Here is a 7,624-nt window from a genome sequence, read left to right as displayed (position 1 = left end):
TTGTCTATTTTTTACTTTGTTTATTATGTTTTTAATGTAAAGCACTTTGCATTCCCTTTTTTTGTTGTTGTATGAAATGTGCTTTATAAATAAAGATTTATTGATTGATTGAAGTAGTCCAGTAAATACAAATATTGATTTTCTCTATTCTTCCTCCTCTTCCTTGTGGAATTTCTATTATCAATTATTCATGTACAGGAGAAGTGTTTTCTGTTTGGCCTTTAGGAAGAAAGAGACAGACACTGAAAGTCCTACGGCTAAGAAAAAGTTTTATCAGTGAAAGTTATAGATATTACTAAAAAAAAAACATGCAATAAATAAAGAAAAACATCTATTACGATGATCTTAAGGAGCTTATGCTTCCTTATCAGAGTGCTTTTCATGCTGAGGTTTCAAAGCTCACCCTACATTTTTAATGCATTCATTTAGTCTTTAGTTCAGGGGTTCAAATTTAAGAAAGTTACATGGACAAGTTTTGGTTAAAACTAAGATATAATGGTATGAAACTAAGAAATGTCTGCTTGATATTGAGAACATACCTATGCAGAGCTTGCATGGTTCTATATGCCCTTGAGTTTTGACTAGAGTAAAAGAAAGTTTAATTCCTCGCATATATTTCACTTTTATCAGTTACAACAACAGTTACAAGTTCAGGTTAAAAAAGAAGAAAGAAAACAAACCAAAACCAAAAAAGAAAAAAAAAAGAAAAAGAAAATAAAACAAAACAAAACTAAAGGAAAACTAAAGAAAAAACTACAAAAAACCTGGCATTCAAGCCTGCCGCAACACAGACTGATAAGCACTCCTTTCAGTTTGGCCTTGGAGTGGGAATGCACAGAACTTTAAACAACTTAAAAATGTGTATGAGACAATTATATAGAATAGTGCAGCATCTGTCATCAATATGACGTTTTTTTTAAATGAAAATGCTTTCAGCAAAGACTTTATCAACTTTTAGCTTTGTATCTTTGTAGAGAAGAGGTCAAGCATTCTTTAGAGAAATGAGATACAGCAGTATGACATGCTTTGGTTCATTGCTGTGCTATAAAGGCATTGGTTATTTGGAGAGAAACGGGCTTTGAATGACTTCTGAATGACTTTTTTCATGTTTGTTTAGAATTGCCCAGGAGTGAGCAGCTAGATTTGTTCTTTAAACTATAACACTGGGAGACAAAAGGTGTACCTAAACTCCTGCCTATCCTACTTCACCCACCACAACAAGAACTAAAATTACACATTTTTGGTCTAATATTTTTATATATATATATATATATATGCTGTATACAAAAAAGAAAAAAAAAATAGCAGCAATTAACACATCTTGCATCCTCTCTCTTCTCTTAGCCTTATGCAGTCAGTAAAAATCTGTCCAATGTTGACTCTTGTTCTGTCACTTTGTCTTTCCTTGAGTAATGTCCTCATTTCTTTGCTGTATTTTATGCTTTCATTCATCTGTTTCAGATGTGCAATACTTTGTTTCAGCTGTGACCGTTGTTAAAGCATTTGATAAATAGATCTTGATGAATAAGCCATGGTTCACGTTCAAAACAGCCTTTGTGTTGATATGCAGTTGCTGGCATTTGATGCAGTACTTTAAAGCAAAAAGCAGCTGTCACGTAATGAAGTGCGTACTCTCAGTCTTGGGGAACTGTGGGGCAATGATGGCTTTAGGAATGTGCATAATAAATGTCAGCGTGGCATCAAAATTAGTCAGAAGCACTGAGTTTTAAGGTTGGAAAATACATTTTCTGAGACTGTCCTTCCCAAACATGTCCATGTGGTGCATATGCATGCAGGTGTAATAGGAGTTAAAGTGGTTCACATTAAAATGAAAATGTCTGCTGGTAGGCAAATGAATCTGCATCAATTAATGAACTTGGCAAAAGATCTATGAATGTCTGTTAACAACAAAAAAAGGAAGCTAACAAAGAGATGAGGCAATGTCTTAGTATCCATGTGGAGACTGTTGCAGCACATTTCTCTTCACCCTTGTTAAATGTCTTCAGCTGTATTATTAACCTGTCAATGTTTGTTCATGCTGGGTTTTGGACCAGGGACTGGTTAATTGTGAAGGTAAAGTTTTGTGATACATTGCCAATGGAAACTAGCCATAACCAGTGGTAGCTTCTGGCCACTAAGTTTGCAGCTACATGCTACATGTAGAGTAACCAGATGCTCTCTTTTACTCAGACATGTCCTCTTTTTGAGAGCTAAAAAATGTATCTGGCAGGAATTTCTGGAATCTTCTGGGATTTTGCTCTATTTCTGTCTCTTATGTTATGTTTGCACTGAATTTGCATTGCATTTCACTCCCCTCGCTTTTGTATTATACACTTTCTCACAGCTGGTGTCATGTTTCAAGGAGCAACATTTAGGTCTAAACTTTATTTAACCTTTGGCCAGAAAAAAAAAAAGAAAGGAAAACGGAAAAAAAAAAAATATGTAGGCTATATAGATTGATTTAAAAAGTTCAAAAGCTCAGAGCAAAGTATAGGCCCAATGGCCAAAATGTTCATAAAGGTGAGTAAAGCTCATTGACATAGCACAGCACTTACTCCAATCTGGCCACCCTGCTTCCTGAGGGTTTACCCATGCTTTTTATGAATGAAGTATGAATGGTAAACTGTCCAAATGCCTGCCTAGAACACTTTAAAGAGTATTTCAAATCTTCATAATAATATCTTAGTGAGAAACAATGTTAGAAAAGGGTGTTCATTATTATTATTTTTTTAAATAGCATCACTGTATTCATTCTCTGGTGGAATAAGCAACACTCCATTGCAGAGAAAAGATGTATGCATGAATTAAAAATTTATCTAATGTTGCTGAAGAGCTGTAAACTGGTGCACTATCTACTGCTGAGCCATTTGACTGTCACAGCTTAAAAACAGCAATAAAAATGACAAAATATGAATTTCTGAACACACCATGGACACAGTTTTACATTATCTATCACACCACAGAGCACTGAAAGCATTGCTCCAGGTCACAGGCATCACCACCAAAGATAACTTACTGAGAAGCACAGGAAATCTCACTAAAGGAAATTACTTTTATGTGGTGTTACAGTACTGTGCTCAATTAGAATTCATGGAGGAGGAAGAGAAACAGATTCAGTGTTATGTTAGACCTCCTAGTGTGGTTGTACATAATTGATGTACCGGAACCCCTAAAATACAGAGCGTTCAGGCTGGGAGACACGTTGGTGTCATTTAGAGAACTGCAGTCAGTGGTTGCTGGTAATGTAGCGGACAGACCACAATGAGCTCAGCCCAAGGTCAGGACTTCTTAGGAAGAGGAAAATCAATAAGGTTGTCGTGTCCTGGATGGATGGCACAACATGGTACTCTGCAGCATATGATGGTAAAATAAAAATAAAAAACATTTGCAATAGATAAAACACACACAAAAAAAATGAGAACACAAGAGTGTAAGATACAACATTTTATTATTATCAGTCTTAAATATAAGCACACACTTTTCATCAAGAAAATACATATAAACCAACAATCCTTTACAATGTAGTGAGTTAAATAGCATGGTGTCCCTTACCACACTGGGAGCAAGCCAATCTCTAGAAGAGTCCTGTGAACTAGTAGCCAGGCAAAGGGCAGAGTTTTGGTTCTGTGAATTAAATCCCAACAGATTGTGAGTTTATGTCATGCCTCTGCTAAATTAACCTACTGGCAGCTGAGACAAAGGTTCACATCAAGGAATGATCTCTTCCAGACTCCAATGCAAATCACACAAATATCACAAAACACTTCAAATTAACAGCAATATCTGGTAGGTGCAATATAAATTCAGTTTTCTGGAATGGTGTGTCATTTTTCTTCAAAGACTGATTTCTGACTTTGAACATATGGAGGAAAAAAAAAAAAAAAAAAAAAAAATATATATATATATATATATATATATATATATATATATATATATATATATATATATATATAATATATATATATATAGCCGTAGCTCTTCATTTTCTTTACTCAGCCCAACTGGATCTAGGTTTACTTAGGCAGAGAGGAAGAATGACTTCTGCAATACTTCTGCAGTCCTCAAACAGACGATGGAATTGCTCATATCAACATAAATATACAACGCTACAGCCAAAATATAAGCCTTCATGGGCTGTGATTCAGAATTGGCTGGCTGGAGTCAGACAGAAAAAGTTGTGTGCAGCAATGCCTTTTCACTGCAGTTTCATAGATAAACTTTTGTTGAGGATCAGAAATATTTTATTAGTGTGTTTCCAAGATTCTTTCTCCAGTTTGCTAGACTTTATCATTATAAGTTTGGTTTGAATGGGACTTGCATATCCTTTTTAAAAGTCATGCTTGGTGGGAGTCGGAAACATTTGCATTTACTCTAACAAGTCGATGCAGAGTTTGACTTTGTAAATGCCATGCAGAAAGAGACTTCACCATGACTGTCTACTTTTTTCAATCTCCCTCTCTCTATGAGATGATGGATTATTTTCAATTACTATTTTGCTTATTTCCGTGCCATGTCAGCTCTTTAGATATTGAGATGTTGATGTGCAGCTGTTGCAAACACACATCCTGGACAAACATGATTAATTAATGTTAAGTTTCATAAACACACCGTTACTGCATTTAGAAAGAGTTTTAAAGAACATTCTCAACTGATTTATTTATTAGAATCTCTTTAAATAAGTGAGCCACAGCATGGCAAATAGTCACAGTTAAATTTCTCACCAAACATAAAGCAGATATGTTGCTTCTTTAACTATTTTTCTTTTTTTAACACTGAGGCAATGTAACTGAGAACACTGGTGGTAATGCAAGACATTATGTCATTAAACAAACAAACAACAACAAAAAAAAAGCCTTTAAAAAGGCAGTTTGTAAAGATTTTCTCCACATTGTTCTTTAAAAAAAGAAATTTCTATTAGCAGGCGTTTAAGGGCGCATTCACACCAGGATAGTCCGGACGACTCGATCTGATTTGGCAGGAAATTCAGAAAAATTTTACACCTTTGTTTAGTTTTGTTTGTTTCCACGCTGCACGTGAACAAACAACATAAAAACATTAGGTAGTTACAACAACTGCTTACAAGAACTGATATTACCTGAAACGGTCACTGACCTATAAGAAAGAAAAAAAATCTGGCTAATCGATAGGCAAGGACAGAAAATGGCTAGTTCACCGCAAACAAGCAATAAATTTATGCAGTTTTTTACTCTGATTTTACTCTGATATTCAAACAGTCTCGACCCAGGTAAATGGTCTGTATTTATGTAGCGTTTTTCTATACCTGGAATGATACCCAAAGCGCTTTACATTATACGTCACATTCACCCATTCACACACATTCACACACTGACGGGGGAAGCTGCCATGCAAGGCGCTAACCACGACCGGTCAGGAGCAGTTTGGGGTTTGGTGTCTTGCTCAAGGAAACCTCGGCATGAGCTTTACAGGCAGAAGATCGAACTGACAAGTTTCAGGCTACAAGACGACCACTCTACCCACTGAGCCACGCCATGGGTCGTGTGGGTCAGAATCCTTGACAAGAACGGAAATGAGGCAGATTTTCAACCAACTATAGCAACAGTATTTATAAAAAAATATAGAAATGCCCAACAAAACAAAGATATGAGGTGAGAGTAGGTAGTATCACTTTGTTGGCAGATGGATGAGTGTTAGATTGTGTCATGTAGTGATGAAAGTGCAACTGTGACCCATGGCCAGCCAAACAAACAGAAGGAAGGAAGGGAGGCAAAGATGTTCCATCAGCTGGTATTTAAAGATTGTTGGGAGAACTGGCCAGGTGCTCCTGATCACCCTAACTGACTCCAGCCACCAATCCCTACAAAAGAAAGCAAAACAAAAAAACAAAGCAAAGCCTGGCCCACCCAATAAGAGAGGTTCATCACAAAACAGTAAAAGCAACAGGATAGGCGACAAGCTTATCCAGCATGTTATACTAAGACACATCCTACATCACTTCCTCTCTTTGATTCACTGGATGGTCTGTTTGCTTTCACACTGCAGACAACTGCCCCAGGGTTCACTTGCAAATGAAGCAGACCAGAGTTTGCTTCTTTGGTCCAAACTAGCATGTGAATGCGCAATGATGCTACTCCAAATGAATTGTACTATCTGTGGAAGTGGACCGGTGTTCGTTTAAAGCAGAAAAAACTGTACCAGTGTGAATACGCCCTGAAAGCTCAGTTCCAACCAAAGACTGAAGCATTGTGAAAGCAAAGTGGAGTGGCTATACCGAGCTTTTGGCTGGGCGACCTGTCCCACCAGCAGTGTTTCAGAGCAGAGTGTCTATCATGGCTGGATTCTCCAATTCACTTGATTATGCAAGGATTACAACATTGCGCAATAGCTAGTGCACTTGTGGGCATTTAAAAAGAACAATAAACCAGCAAAAGGTTATTTAGCCACTCTGACCCATGTCTCATGTGTTTTATAGTCACATCTTTGTGTACAAAATGGTGTGATTATCCATCTTCAAGATAAACGTCTTGTTGTCCATAGTGTCAAGTATTATGTGAGACCCTCTCTCACCGGACGGCTTCATGCCCATGCTGTCGGTTCTGATGTAACGTTGATGTTTCAGAGTAAAATATGATCCAAAGCCTGCATGGTGTTTCATTTTTAAAATCAACCACGTCCACTTTGCTTTTCAACGACTGACTTCCTGCCTGAATGATCCGCTTTGTTCTAAAGTGACTAAGTTTCCAAGTGGAGAGCGTCAAAAATAAACAATTATCAGGGTTCTGAAATACCACCATAGGAATAGCTTGCAGTAATCCACCATCTTATGCCCGTGCACACGATTATTAGTATATTGCACTCCTCATTACATTAAGTAAAGTCTAAATGCAAAAGAAAAAGTATTTTGATAAGCGGCCCCCTGCCTGTGCTCTGACACTTAAAAGATACATCACACCAGTTTTGAAATCTTTACACTGGCTTCCAGTCAGTCACAGAATAGATTTTAAAACCCTTCTGATTGTTTACAAATCCCAGAATGGTTTAGGCCCAGAATACATCTGTAATATGTTCAGAGAATATAAACCTAGCAGAGCTCTTAGATCCAAAGACTCTGGTCAAGTAGTCCAGACCAGAGTCCAGACTAAACATGGAGAAGCAGCATTTAGCTGTTATGCTGCAAACAAGTGGAACAAACTGCCAGTGGAGATTAAACTTTCCCCAAATGTAGACATTTTTAAATCCAGGTTAAAAACATTTTTCTCATGCGCCTATGCATGAAATCTGCATGTTAACTTTTTTAACTTGCTTTTAATCATTTTAATGTAATTTATTATTTTATTGTGATTATGTGTTGACACCTTTTACTATTTCTAAATATCTGTAATGCTTTCGTTTTATGTAAAGCACTTTGAAATGTCCTGTACATGAAATGTGCTGTACAAATAAACTGCCTTGCCTTTAGAAGTAGGTGTGCTTGCCACTGTCTTGCATTTGATCTAAGGTAAAGCATAATCAATAATAATTACAAATCCAGCCTTGCATGAATTAAGACAAATCTGTCTGTTTATAAACCTGCAAATTGCTGTGATACTCCAGAAATACTGCAGTGCGGGTCCTCATTTTTTTTTTTTTAACCTCACACAAATGC

This window comes from Melanotaenia boesemani, chromosome 15 (genome assembly GCF_017639745.1).
Source record: "Melanotaenia boesemani isolate fMelBoe1 chromosome 15, fMelBoe1.pri, whole genome shotgun sequence".
Lineage (NCBI taxonomy): Eukaryota > Metazoa > Chordata > Actinopteri > Atheriniformes > Melanotaeniidae > Melanotaenia > Melanotaenia boesemani.
This window is presented reverse-complemented; position numbering follows the sequence as displayed.